The sequence below is a fragment of the Pinus tabuliformis genome, chromosome J (genome assembly GCF_031772625.1).
Source record: "Pinus tabuliformis cultivar Carrire ecotype Pingquan chromosome J, CPIR1, whole genome shotgun sequence".
Classification (NCBI taxonomy): Eukaryota; Viridiplantae; Streptophyta; class Pinopsida; order Pinales; family Pinaceae; genus Pinus; species Pinus tabuliformis.
The window spans coordinates 277859077-277867637 of NC_142295.1; the positions used below are offsets into that span (position 1 = coordinate 277859077).

General features: G+C 30.9%; 1 pseudogene; it reads right to left on the reverse strand.

The window, feature by feature from the left end:
* Window positions 1–5250: 5250 nt before the first annotated feature.
* On the reverse strand, window positions 5251–5819 carry LOC149226864 (large ribosomal subunit protein uL2 pseudogene; annotated as a pseudogene).
* Window positions 5820–8561: the final 2742 nt, after the last annotated feature.

Below are 8561 nucleotides of genomic sequence, written 5' to 3' on the forward strand. Positions count from 1 at the left end.
TACCAGTGCAATCATTTCAAGTGAATGTTGCCAAAAAGGATTGCTTGAAACATATGGATTTCAAATTTGCATTAGAGAGCAGGAAGAGATATTTGTAAATGAATAAAAGCATAAAAAATTCATATTTAGTTGGTTGCATGCAATCTACATTGTCAGGTTATTATTATCATATTAGGACTTTATTTATCTCTAGAAAAGCTTTCAAAATGTTTCATTCGAATGGGAACTTTCGTCTCTCAAGAATTCAAGAAAATTTGGAAAAGGATCCCACATTTTATTCAGAAGTACGTCATAAAAGATAGTTTGGGCCATTATCAAATACTGCAATGTCATGGATGAAAGATTTCTTTTCAAAGCATGGAGAGTGTATGCGAAATAGAGAGATAATATATATTTCCACTTTTAACTATGAGAGACCTTTCTTTATTGTTTAAAAACATTTTACTATCTACATTAATAAAAATATGTAAATACCTATGTTATTTAATATATTTCAATACAAATTTGACACACACATATAAAAAAATATATATATATTTCAAAATTGACTATCAATAAAATATTTTAATATTTATTTTAAATAAAATAATTTAATATCATTTATATATCTATATAGAGAAAGAAAAATATTATATTATAGATATATAAACAATTTATTTAATTATTAATATATAAAATTTAAAAGATATTAAATAAAATATTCAATATCAAACCCATAACAAATATATTGCCTCTTTATAAAGAAAATTTATAACATTATGTAACATTTTTTAACCTCACTTGCATTCTTCCCACTGGATACCCCTGAATCTAAATAGAAAAACTTAAAGAGAATGAAATATTCAGAGTGATTTAAAAAACACAAAATTAAACAGGGAAACATTTCAAAAAATCTATCATGAAAGTGGCTAAGGCATGTCATATAGCAAGTATTATTAGCTCCAAAGCAAACATAAACAATAATAGAGTCTATATCCATAGCTGCAACATTACATATAAGTAGTGTGTTCACAGCATCTGAGGCACCCAAACATTCTTATTATTCAATCAAGTAGTTACAAGATGCATCATCAACATCCTTCTTTGGTGCAGCACCATCCGCAACATCTCTCTTTGCTGCAGCACCATCCAGTGATTTAGTAATTCGGTGATGGCGCCGACGCTTTCTCTACCCTGTTTTCATCGTATCCGGTGCAGCACACTTCACAGCAAAAGGGGACGGTACCGTCGGAGCACCATTTGCAGCACCAACAAGGTTGCCCTACCACCTCTAAACAGACACACATCAAACAATATTACAATTAGTAACAAATGACAAATTATTAGAATAATTTTTTTAGTATGAATGGATTTTGTTAATACTTCTATTTTATTTTTTCGTTCCAAATTGCAGTATCTAGAAAAAAAGGAGCATTCAGTAGTATTTTACTCCGTGATAACGCAGTCTCTGCAGAAGTACGATCATCATCTATCGCTGTGACAGGAGATAACAGGAAGAGAGAAAAAATGCAAATGCCAAACAATAATACGAGCTTTGAAATAGCCATTGATATCACCTGCGAAAAACCAAAATAAATTCAGAAAAAAGAGACGAGATGAGATGGTGAGGAGGAGAGGGGGTGAAACTATAAATAAAGAGCAATAGGGGCAGGAATTAAATGTCATTAATGTACTAGTCCAAATCTATTGCCACATAAGCCGAACACGACCAGAACACATCCCATAAAGTAAAAGATTCCCGGCTAGATAAAATAATGGATATTAGATGTTGAATTCTTGATGTGAGAGGTGTTGTATGGTTTTGTTGAGAGAGATGTTTAATAAAATAATATTTAAAATAATAAATTGGTAATAATAAAAAAAATAATATTTTATATCAATAAAATAGTTTAGTTTTTAATTTTATATTATATTATATTTATTTTATATTTAATAGAAATAAAATTTATGTAGAAATAACATAATTTAAAATAATAAAAAAAATATTTTTTTTTTATATGAAATAGATATGCAATTTTTTTATTAACCTATAGCATGTAAAAATAATATTTTTTTATGTAGATAATTCATTTTATGTCTTATGAGTATGTAATAATTCAAATAAAATATATTAATAACAAAAAAATATATTGTTAACTATAAATAAATATTTCAATAATCCTATTAAATAAGATATTTTTATATCAATACATATATATATATTATAATGGATATGTGTCATTTATTATATATAGAAAGTTGAATGGATAGATACAATTAAAGAGATATTAATAAGGAAATAAAGTTTAGCATGAATTATATATAGAGAGAGAATTCTTATTCCATTAATATTTTTTTTACTAAAATTTATAAGTCATTCATTTTTAATATATATATATATATATATATATATATATATATATATATATATATATATCAACAGAAAATAGTTTTATATATAGAGAAAGTCTTATGTACATATGTTTTCTATTTCCCAATCTAATTGGGTCATGAGTTATTTATTAATATTTTAATGTGTAGAATATGAATCATAAATAAAATATTTTACCATCCACCATGTAAATACTATGTAAAACAAGATATATATATATATATATATATATATATATATAAAACAAACAATTTACTAGTGATAGAACCCTTATTCTATTAATAATTTCTTGAGCTAAATTTGTAATTCATTTATCTTTTAATGTGAAGTTGACATGTAACATTTTAAACATTAATAATAGAAATTATATATATAACAAATTTTTTTTTTATAGAGAGTCTTATGTATATCTCTTTTCTACTTCTAGAGCATGTATTAGCATTATAATATATCTACTGTGGATCATGACTAAAATATTTTAATGTCAACTATGTATACATTACACAAAACAAAACAAATATATATATATATATATATATATATATATATATATATATATCTATATCTATATCTATATCTATATCTATATCTATATCTATATCTATATCTATATATATATATATATATATATATATATTAATTAATTAATTGTTAGTTAAAAATGTTTAATATAGAATTTATACATAAGATTTAATTAGTATTCTATTAATAGGTTCTTTAGGTAGATTTGTAATTGGTTTATTTTTTAATATGGAATTGACATGTAACATTATATATATATATATATATATATAGAGAGAGAGAGAGAGAGAGAGAGAGAGATGCAATTAAAGAGATATTAATAAGGAAATAAAGTTTAGCAAAAATTTATAAGTCATTAATATATCTATATCTATCTATATCTATCTATCTATATATATATATATATATATATATATATATATATATATATATATATATATATATATATATATGACAGAGAGAGAGGGAGAGAGTCTTTTTCCCCTAGGAAAAATCGTAATTTTATTAATAATAACAAAATTACATTTTGTAGATGCTGAAGCGCATATGCATGAGCAGGTTGAAAATTTTTGTTCGAAGAAAAATCAGAAAGAAAAAACCAGAAAAATAATGCACATTTGGGGAGAAAATTATGTTTTTCTCCCTTTTTTCTTCTCAACCTTCTGCCACTCCCCTTGTGTCGGCAAGGATGAAAATAGTACGAGTGAGGTGTCCTCCTCAGGGCGAGGATTATCCTTGTCTAAATTGGAGTGGTCTGAAGAATGATGTCTTTTGGCTCCACTGGGATCCATTGAATCTGGTATCTTTGCTGATAATGAGTCCATCAGATCTTTTGATACAAATTTCATAGTTTCTGGCTCCTTGTGGATCTCATTGTTCTCTTGTGGAATGGGGTGTTCCTTTTCCGTATCTTCCTCTTTAATAGGGACATCTTCAGGGTCTAGTGGAGGGAATTGCCATCCCTTGGGTTGTTTTCCTGCTTTCTTCTTCCTACACGTATCTTTTTTGGCTTCTAGGCATCTGTTTTGAAGATGCCCTATTTGGCGACATATTCCTCATTTGATTTTAGTATTTTCATAATTTAGTATCTGTGTTCAGCATCTCTGTTTATACTTGAGTTATATTTGGTCTGGCAGTCCTTTGCTGAGATCTAGTTCCACACATATGCATGTAAATGTGTAGATTCATTCCTTCGTTCTTTCTGTGTCCATTTTAATGAATTGCCCAATGGTGTTGCCTAAAATAGATAGGACTTGAGGGCTCTAGAAGAATAGTGGCGGGTTGTGGTGATGAACCCAGACCGACATCCGAGATACAACCATTGTATTTGGATCAAATTCTAGGAACCATGGAGTAATGAAGAGACCTGTGGTTCCCATGAACCATGGTCCTTCCCTCATAATGATGTCCCTTTCCTCTGATGCCTGAAATTTTACAATGAAGAAACCTTCGGAGTAGAGACATATGTCACATGTAGGGGTCCAGGTTCTAGGAACCGAAAGGAAAAGGTCCATAGACATGGGCTAGAAACAGTTGAATCTGCAGATTAAAGCTTGTTTTTCGAATGAAGAACAATACTCGTCTGTTTCTGGTATATCCATATTTATTTCTGGGGTGTAACTCAGTTTCTCCACAATGTATGGTGTTGGTGCTGTGCCAGCTTGTTTTGTTGAGTTTGTAGCTGGTTTATTTCCTTCAAGAATGTCTTTGAAGGATAACCCTGCACTTTTTTGCTTTTGATGTGGTTCTGGGAATTTTGTTGTGCTGCTTCCTATGCCACTGCCTGAGGGATATATTTTGTGATGATCTGCCCCACCTCCCCTCAGCCGCAGGTTGAGTGTGATGGTAGACTCAGGGAAGATTTTGTAATCCATAAGGGTTTTGTAGTCTTGGAGTACTCTGCCTCCATAGATTAAAACCTGTGTTCCTGTAGGATAACCAGTATGCTGGTAGATGTTGTTCTTCAAAAACAATACTGATTTGGTGATCTGTACCCAGGCCAAATGTGTCCTCCCATTAGGGGTTTTTATAAAAACTTGATAAGGAAGAGGGCTTACCAGCAATTCAGGTTTTTGTTCTATCTAAGAGTAATATTGCCCATCTACATCAGATTTGACGCACATATTTGTATTCCCAGGGATTTTCTTCCACGAAAATTGAGCTAAATTCTGAGGGGGTGAGATTTGGTCCCTGCAGAGTTGCTCCTGATGCTCTGTTGGGCAAAACGCTAGTTGTTGTGCTTTTTTCCTCATTGTGATCTCCACGGAATCCTTATTGTTGTTCACATTGCTCCGAGGGTAAATGTCAGTGTGGCTAACGTCAATGGCGTAGACTCCAGAAGCCCTAGCAAATGACCCCTAATTGCCAACATTCTGTTCCACGATGCAGACAATGACTCCCTCCAGAATAGACCTCAAGGGAAGCACGTTACCCGCTGTCAAAATTGTATTCTTTCTGTAGTTGTTTCCCAGGTTCATAAGTTTAGCCGCTACGAAGAGCTCCTTCTGATGCTTGTAACGGGGTGGGTGCTTGTAGATTGCCTTGCAGAGAGGAGCACCGTGGCCAGGATCATGTATGACGTCCGTGCCATTTCCCCTAATAAAGCCATTGCGCTTGCCATAGTCGAGGCATCTGAAATGTGCAGGTCTCTTCCTGTGATGGGAGTGGGATTGGTACACGGAACCTGCTCCCTTTCCCCCATTTCAAACATAGCGATCATAAGCAGGTCCAAGGGGGTCTGTTTCCCTCAGTAAACGCCGCCTTCTATCCTCAAGTCAGGGGTCTTCTTGGGAAGATAACCAAGTCCATCACAACTTCCAGAAGTCAAAAGATCATATTCATTGTGGGCGTGCATGGCAGCAGAGGCAAGAGCCGCAGAGCGACCGTCCCTCTCAGCAGCAAATCTGTTCCAGTAGGTATCTGCCATTCCCATATTCCATATATAGAGAAAGTCTTATGTACATATGTTTTCTATTTCCCAATCTGATTGGGCGATGAGGTATTTATTAATATTTTAATGTGTAGAATATGAATCATAAATAAAATATTTTAATGTCCACCATGTAAATTCTATGTAAAATAATCTATATATATATATATATATATATATATATATATATATATATATATATATATATATATATATATATATATATATATATATATATATATATATATATATATATATAACAAACAATTTACTAGTGAAAACGTTTAAAATAGATTTTATATATAAAGAGAGATAGAATCCTTATTCTATTAATAAGTTCTTGAGATAAATTTGTAGTTCATTTATCTTTTAATGTGAAGTTGATATGTAACATTTTAAATATTAATAATATATATATATATCTATATATATATATATATATATATATATATATATATATATATATATATATATATATATATATATATATATATATATATATCTAACAAAAATAATTTTTATAGAGAGAGAGTCCTATGGATATCTCTTTTCTACTTCCAGAGCATGTGTTAACATTATAATATATCTACTGTGAATCATGACTAAAATATTTTAATGTCAACTATGTATACATTATACAAAACAAAAGAAGTATCTATATATATATATATATATATATATATATATATATATATATATATATATAGATATAGATATAGATATAATATGTTTAATATAGAATTTATAGATACGATTTAATTAGTATTCTATTAATAGGTTCTTTAGGTAGATTTGTAATTCGTTTATTTTTTAATATGGAATTGACATGTAACATTTTAAATATTAATAAAAAAAATAATTATACACACAAAGATAAATAAACATGTAAGATTACCGTCATGTCCCAATAGTACAACTGGTTGAGGATGGGCCTAGTTAGTAAGATAACGTAGGATCAAACCTCATGGGGGGTGGTTGTGGCCTATGCTAGGGGGATGAGACCCGATAAAAGATCTATTCATCTTAGAGCTAGTGTGTTCGAGGCCTGGTGTGATCCCATTGTGACTTTGATGGATTAGATGGTCTTGGTTGTGGCTCCTCAAGCAAAAATTAAGGCCTAGAGGATCACACACAGCTTCACAAATAGAAAAAACATGTAAGATTACCTTACAGAGCGTCCCTCACGATAGTACTGCTATGGAGTCATGGTTTCTAGGCATAATCCTTTAGGCCGACCTCTAGACTTGGTGCATGGTATATTGTATTTGTCACCTCTGTCATTTATGCTAAGTGGCTCCAGGTTTCTGATACATGGCTACCATGCCCATTATCTTCATTATGTCCTCAATTCTAACGGTTTTCCCCTAATCAAAACTAGAGAGTCTCAGAGGGTGTTTAACATGTATCGAATTATGTCCTTTTTATTTTAGCATCCCTCACCTATTTATATATAAGGGAAGATAGAGTTGATGTAAATTTTATCATCATTATAATCTATTCATTGTATTGTCTTATATCTTATAGGGACAAATAGGTTAGGTACACAACGGAAACCTAGTAGCATGACATTGAGGTGCATGTTGAAACCCTAAAATAAGAAAACATGAGAGATAGACATGTCTTGTCTATTTCATGGAGAGATTTCCTTTGTGTGAATTTTAGGTTTTCTCATGTGATGTTGGTGTTTACGCTATGCACTTAGACCTTACAAAAGGACATGGATTTTGTGTAAACCATGATGATGGCTGTGGTGGATCTTGTTGTACTACTATATTTTATAACCTACTGGAAGACATGGATAGTGGAGATAACATCTTGAATGATTTTAAAACCTTATTCTTATGGGATGTGAGGCTACGGAAACATCATCATGAGATGAAGTTTATGATTCATGAGCATAGTGTCATTCCTTTATTAGAAGACAAGTTGGTTACTATATCTTTAATGATGTTCCACATATGTATTGTTGTTTATGTTGATGTAAGTGTTGAAGGCCAAGGATTTGAGTAAACAAACCTTGGGATGGAGACTAGGACTATATTGTCTTTCCATGCACTTGTGTGATGCAACATGGCTAGGGTTCATAAAATCTAAGGAAGAAAATAATTCTAGTGTGAAGAGCATATGTGATATAAGCTTATTGAAGCGAGGGGAGGACATGTTGTTGTTGATGCTAGCTTGTTGTGGATCTTTGATGGTGGCTATATTTTCCTTTTTTTAAATTGCTATAAATTTGGGAGCTATATATTGTACCAATTATTGTGATAAATTTTTTCACACATATTTTATTTGTTCTATCTATGTATAAATTATCCTTCTATCCACAATTGTGTGATTGAAAATTTTATTTTTCTTCTTGCATTGCCTTTGTGATTGAGTAATTTTCAAGTTTTATCATTCATATTGATTTGATATAACATAAGGTTGAAATTTTTAAGTAATTGAATATAAAACTTGAAGATAAAAGCCATATTTATGTTACATAAATTATTATAATAAAGAGATTTCCATATTTGGTATGCAGTTGGAGAAGAGTGCCCTAAGTGATAAAAATTGTTGCAATTTGTTTGGTATCATAAACTATTGTATTGCTAGGAATATGCCTAACTACCATGTCTTTAAAAAACCAATACAAACACCTTCAACGATACAACATGTCAAAGTGATCTCTTCAGAATAGATGATATTGCATCACTATGACATAGATGCAAATTCAACCTAATAATATAACACTTCAAC